At 38.9% G+C, this 6,216-nt stretch overlaps 1 pseudogene across 1 annotated transcript; it reads right to left on the reverse strand.

Annotated features, from left to right (window-relative positions):
* Window positions 1-1,909: 1,909 nt before the first annotated feature.
* LOC111312334 (protein QUIRKY pseudogene) lies at window positions 1,910-5,911 on the reverse strand (annotated as a pseudogene). The gene has a single exon (XR_016345206.1). The product of XR_016345206.1 is annotated as a protein QUIRKY pseudogene (transcript).
* Window positions 5,912-6,216: the final 305 nt, after the last annotated feature.

Below are 6,216 nucleotides of genomic sequence, written 5' to 3' on the forward strand. Positions count from 1 at the left end.
TATGGATACTTGATATTTAATATATTATATTTGATTAATATTTTGATTTGTCTAGAATTAATATTGAATATGATCTTGGCTCAAATAAAAATTTTGTTGTTAAACCAAATATGAATGCTTTATTATAATTTAAATAAAATTGTGAATAATTTTTTAGAAAATAAGAAACATAGAGTGTCATAAACTGTTTTAAAAATCATTAAATAAAAATTTTTATAATTATAATTATAATTGTCATAACATATAAATCCATAAATCTATAGCTAGACTTAACAAATGGAGTCACCATCAATTTTTTTTTTTAACTATGTGTGATTGGTCACCTAATAAATTTATAATTTTAGAGAGCTCCTAAGCTTGATTAAAGGTCCCTAAAGAATAGATTTTGACATTTTAAACAGAATTAGTTTCGAGAGTTTGATTACATATAAGGAAGGTTATAGCACCCCCACAATGTTCATTATAAGATGGTATCATTTAATTTTAAATTTATCTTAAGGTCTTGATTCTAATGGTCTTAAATTTTTATGTTGAATATTAAAAATAATTCTTAAGATTCTTCATCATTCTGGCAAAACTCTTAAAAATATTTTCACGCCTTAAAAGTATTCAAGAATCTCATTTGTTTTCTTGAAGAGGCTCCACTATCGAAAAAATTGAATCATTTTGAAAATATTTCTAATTCATCATCCATTTGGCCCAAAATTAAAAATATCTTCTGACTTAAAAATATCTTAGATAATCAACTATTTATGATTACTAAGAATTTCATCATTAGAATTTATTTTTTATTTTACAGGTTTTATTTTTAAATTTTTCACCATTTTGGTCTATTTAGAAAATTTTCTTTCTTTTCTTTTTTTTTTGTTCTTTGTTTTCTTATCTTTGAATTGAAAATAAATATTAATTATTATTATTAAAACTTTACCTAAATTATTCTACCAATTTGGTTTAATTTAGAAAGATTTCTCACCTAAGAATTTTTTAAAAATTTACCATTTGAAATTTTTAAAAATTCTATTATAGGATAATTATTATTTATTCTCAAAAAATTATTATATTATTTATTTTGTTCTATTTCTTAATTTTTTTCTCTAATTTTTTTAAAAATTTAATCATGTAAAAATCCTTTAAAAATAAATAAACAAAATAAAATAAGTAAATAAATGAATGAATAAATAAAATAAAATAAAAATACCAAAACAGGAATCTACTCGGATCAGCTGGTAGGTGTGGCTCGATTGTAGGCACGAAACTAACTGAAAAGATTTAGGAAACGACTCGACTCGGTTTAAGTGTAGGTTGCTGGATTTTAGGATTGACCGTCGAAGTCTGAATAATTACTTCAAAATTTTACATTCGATTGTTGTCCAACCCTTGCTCTCACTTTTTCCTCTTTTTTTCTTTCAAATTTCTCTCTTATTGTTGTGCTTTGTTTTGCTCTTTGATTGTTGTGCTTTGTTATGTGGTTTAAAGATCTATTTACATGATACAATAAGGAGAATTTTAGATTGATTCCAATTCCAAAAATTAGGATTATCATAATAAAATTTATCTTTGAAAAATTTAACTTCAAATTTAATCATAATAAAACTACATTATCATTAGCCACTTCTTTGTAATTTATGGCCATTCATTCTTTTTTTTTTTCAATTATCCTTTTTTTTGAAATATCCATATACATTTAAAAAAATTAGATAAATATAACAAAATAAAAATAAACAACAAATAAGCAAGATAAAACAAATAATAAAATAAAATAAAAGGGATAAATAAAAAAAATATAGATAAATAAAGTAAAAACACAATTTTGACAAATAAGCTTGAATCAAATTTGAGCCTAATTGATTTGAGCTTCTAGCTTTGAAATTAAATCGGACTCAATTGATTTAGACCCCGAAATAAATTGAATATCTACAATAATTATTACATTTTATATCAAGTTGTGTAAAATTAAAAAAAAAAATTACGACCGCAATAATTACGATGATCATAATGATTTTTATTATATCTAAAATTATGATAAATACAACGTAACTGAAATCATGATCATGACTGCAATTTAAATCCCTGATTTGGAGACAGTTTATGGACGTCATTAACATCAAGCATTTTGTTTTCTCCAAAAGATCATGTATATTTATTCGTTAAGACAACAAGATTCCAATGGACGTAGGAAGTACCTCTATGCCTAGAAAATAGGAGAGATCTCCAAGATCCTTTATAGAGAACTTAGCAGCAAGTTGAGCAGTGAAGTTGTCAAGAAGAGTGTTGCATTATCACCGGTGAGAATGAACCAAGGCATGAAAGTGCTGACTGCCAGCAAACTGCATTTTCTCAATAGGAAAAATGAAACATAATAGTAGCTAGCCCGAGTAGAAGCAAAAAGGAAGTAAATGTAGGCTTTACATGGTAGAAAGCAATTTCAATTTTTTTACTTCGGTTGATGTTTTTACATCAATCATTCTCACCCTATTGAAATTTCCTTTTTCATCTCAGCACTCAATTTTCTCCCCGTTCTCATTGTCTTTTCCCCACCTCCTTTCTCTTATTCCAAGTTTTCAATAGTCTGTCAATCAATTCAACACCAAAAAAAAGAAAAAATGTAATGACAACTTGCCGCTTCCCCTTTAAATCCCCCCTTTTTTCACTCCTTAAATTTAACACAAACAGTTGTATGTTTTTCACCCCCTTTAAAACATTCACTAATGATATTTTATGCATGTACTCTTCAACTCTAGAGTAACCGATCCGATAGGCTCGGAAGCCGCCGGAAAAAGTTCAAGCTAGCCGGTGGCATGGGGTCTCTAAACATGGGGTGCCTTAGATAATAAAATCCTAATGCCACAGCCACCATTTTTGGTGGCACCACATAAAGTATCAATGTGATGACTACGCAGACCCCAATGAACAATTTCGTAGCCCTTGGGTCCCTCCAACTCATCAAGGCCTGGACCCTTTCACCTTGCGTTGCAAAATCACCCAAAACAGTTTGAATCCTTCCTGCCAATATTCTCAGCCTATCATATCTGGCCCGGATTATCTCAGGTGGCCTTGAACTTGGTATCGTATCAAATTCCTCGTCAAGCTCATCCGGGTCAACTGTTTCAGCCTGAGACAGCTTGATATCCATGCCCGCAGGTATCTTCGGCCTAAACCTACAATACCAAACACCAATCAACACCAAATACAAAATCCCTGTTGGCACAATCAAATCCGGGTACCAAACAAGCACCAAATATAGAACATGGACCAACACTGTAGTAACAGGGTTCCTCCACCCCCTAATATCATCCAACCATTTTGCCAACCCGAGTGCCCATGCAAGAACTGCCACAATCCGAAACCAATTGGCCATACTCTTTCTCATGCTCCATGTATGAGAATCCGCATCCAACATGTACCTTACCACTTCCCGCCCCAAGGGTGGCTCTGACCTTGCAAACCATTGCGCCACCATCTTTGTTGCAGCTCCACGCAATGCCTCCTGCTGAGCCACCCCGAGTGGGCGGAGATAGTGCATTCTTGGAAGCAATGGCTGCCCGTAAGCCGAACACGTGTCTGCTAACAATGACGGGCAGGCAAACCGAACCGCTAAGTCAATCTCACCCATTTTCTTTAACCCCATTCTTGTCAAAACCAACAATGGATACGAATTGGTGTACACTTTGTTACTCTCCAGCGTTGATATACGAATCCTTATTTTGCCAATACGAGAGTCGGGCTTGTCTTCTGACACGTCAGCAAACATGCGCCAGTTGTCAAAAACGCCGACAGTTAGGACTGTGCAAGGGTCGTAGACTTGCCACGTGTATTGCTCGTTCCAGCGTGGATCAAAGCTGTCCGTGACGGTCCTAGTGTGGACCCACTTTTTCCCATATTTGGCAACACAGTAAGCATCGGTGGACCCTTTGCGTCCTCCTTTGGATTTCATCGGGAGCAAGCCGCGAGCCCCGAGAATCCCCAGCTCCAAAACCCCAATAGCCGGCTTCCAAAGCTGCTTAGCCGTGGGTCTAAAGTCACTGCATACATGTGCCGCTTCATCCAGCACGTGATAACCACCTTCTAGGCACAGCCGCAGGTGAATTCTCCCGCTGGATGACCCGCCCCCACCGCCTACTCCTCCTTCCAACCCAAACCATCTGGATGCCACGTGGTGCTCATCTATCCGTTGCTCGATTGAGATCAACGGGATCATGACGTGGCCAAGAAGAATCGCGTCCCTGTTTGTCCGGTCTTCCACTAACAGAATTAACGAATCTTCAAGAGGTTCGCCGGCGACTAAGATCAAGTCCTCGTTCCAGTGTACAGAGATACTATGATTGTTCATGTTTCCTCTCCTAGACCGTACAGATTGAAACCCTAGCTGCGCTTTGACTCGAATTGCAGGCACTGTTAAAGGAGGTAGATTCGGCGCAATGTGAAGATCCTGAGCTTCGATCACAGTCAATCTCAAATACCAAAGCTTGGGCGATTGATAAACTTTCGAGCGAGTGTGCGCCACGTATGGCGCGTCTGAACTCCTCGCTTCAGGGAAAGCATCGTCGTTTTGAGTGCCGATCCAAACAGCAAGTTGGATATCACCAGAAACCCTAGCGGGATTCTGTTGGACGGCATCGCCTTCAAGCCGGTACCATTGCGGAGCTAGAGGACTATCTGGTTGCTCTCGTATGGGAACATCGGAGAGATCGAAACAAACGCCTCCAAGAAAATTTTCTGTTGGAGAGTCCCAAACGGAGATCTCAAGCGTCGCGTTGGCTGATTCTTGTTTATTGTAATCTAAAGCGAACACCTCGCGCCACTCGGGCGAGTCGGTTAGTTCACCTGGACGGTAAATCTTCGGCTTCGATTTAAGGTGCTGGCCGGCTGTACGGATCTTAACATAGGGGCATTCATTTAGACCTAACCCACGCGCTTTAACGATTTTAACGAACAGATATTGCATCGGCTCAACTAGATCATACGGATGGTTCCTCTCGGAGCTGCCGGCCCCTGCCGCGGTGGCGTTGTCATCTTGAGGTTTGTTAGCCCCAATTTCTCTAGGTGAATAGTCTCCATTTGTTCTCTTCATAACTCTAACTCTCTCGCCTCTGCTACTTTGTATCCTCCTCACTTCTGGCACAGCAAAATGCACCTCAGGAACCGGAATACTCGAAGCCGTATGTGGTGGCAAAGCCGTTGTCGCCGCTGGAGGCGGCAGCTCCTCTTGAACATGAACAACGTGTGGTGGAGATTCCTCGACAACCATAACGGATGGCGAAGGATAACAAGGAACAGGACCGTGACCATAGCCATTAACTACATGAGGAAACTCCATGTGTGCAGTAGGAACCTCAAAAATCGTACCTTCCTCGATAACAAGAAGCCCGGGAGTAGGTTTGGTCTCTTCAGTTTGCGGTGGCTGTTGCGGTTGCTGCTGCTGCTGTGGCGGTGGTTCTTCTGGCGGAGGCTGATCTTCAACAATCTCATCATAGTAATAAATCCTAAGCCCAATCTCACCTCTAATCCAACTAAAAACACTCTTTTTCTCCAATGGAAAATAAACCAACCCTTCCTCTCCTCGCTTAGCAAACTGGCTCCCGTACAACTTGACCCTCCCCAAAAAGTGCTTTTTACGGCCACTGCCATTCCCGAATTTCTTATCATTAAAAACCTCAATTTCCAGCTCTTCCACATCCATGTTTTCCGGGTCGGACACCGTGAACTCCAACGCCTCGTTCCATACCGGGTTAAGCTCCCTGTATATCGTGGAAGTTTTCTGTTTTTGACCGTCGAAATCGGCAATGACGTAAGGGCTGGAGCTTCCTTGACCGTCTTTGGGAAGAAGATCACGCGCGTCGACAACTTCAACGATCACTTTCCGCACCGTCTTGGGCGCTGGTGGTGGATGCTGCTGAGACGACGTCGTCATGGTCTCATTTTAATTCTGGCAAAGTACAAAAAGAAACAGAAAAAGTATTAAGTGAGCTTTGGGCAAGTAAAGGAGGAGCAAAAATGGAATTTTGTTTTGGATTTTTTTGGAGGCAGAGAAAGAGAGAGCCGAAGAAAGAGAAAGCTCTGATAACGGAAGTGGGTTTTGGGTGATATTAGATTCGAGACAGAGAGAGAATGTCTGTGAGCAGTGCATGTTGCTGAGGCAGTGGAAAATGGGATTCCATTCTCTCTCGCCAAGGTTTTGGGTTTAGGGGCGCTTTTCGGCTTCCCTCCTTGCTGGTT

This window comes from Durio zibethinus, chromosome 9 (genome assembly GCF_047325235.1).
Source record: "Durio zibethinus cultivar Kanyao isolate XHJ-2024 chromosome 9, ASM4732523v1, whole genome shotgun sequence".
Taxonomy (NCBI): domain Eukaryota; kingdom Viridiplantae; phylum Streptophyta; class Magnoliopsida; order Malvales; family Malvaceae; genus Durio; species Durio zibethinus.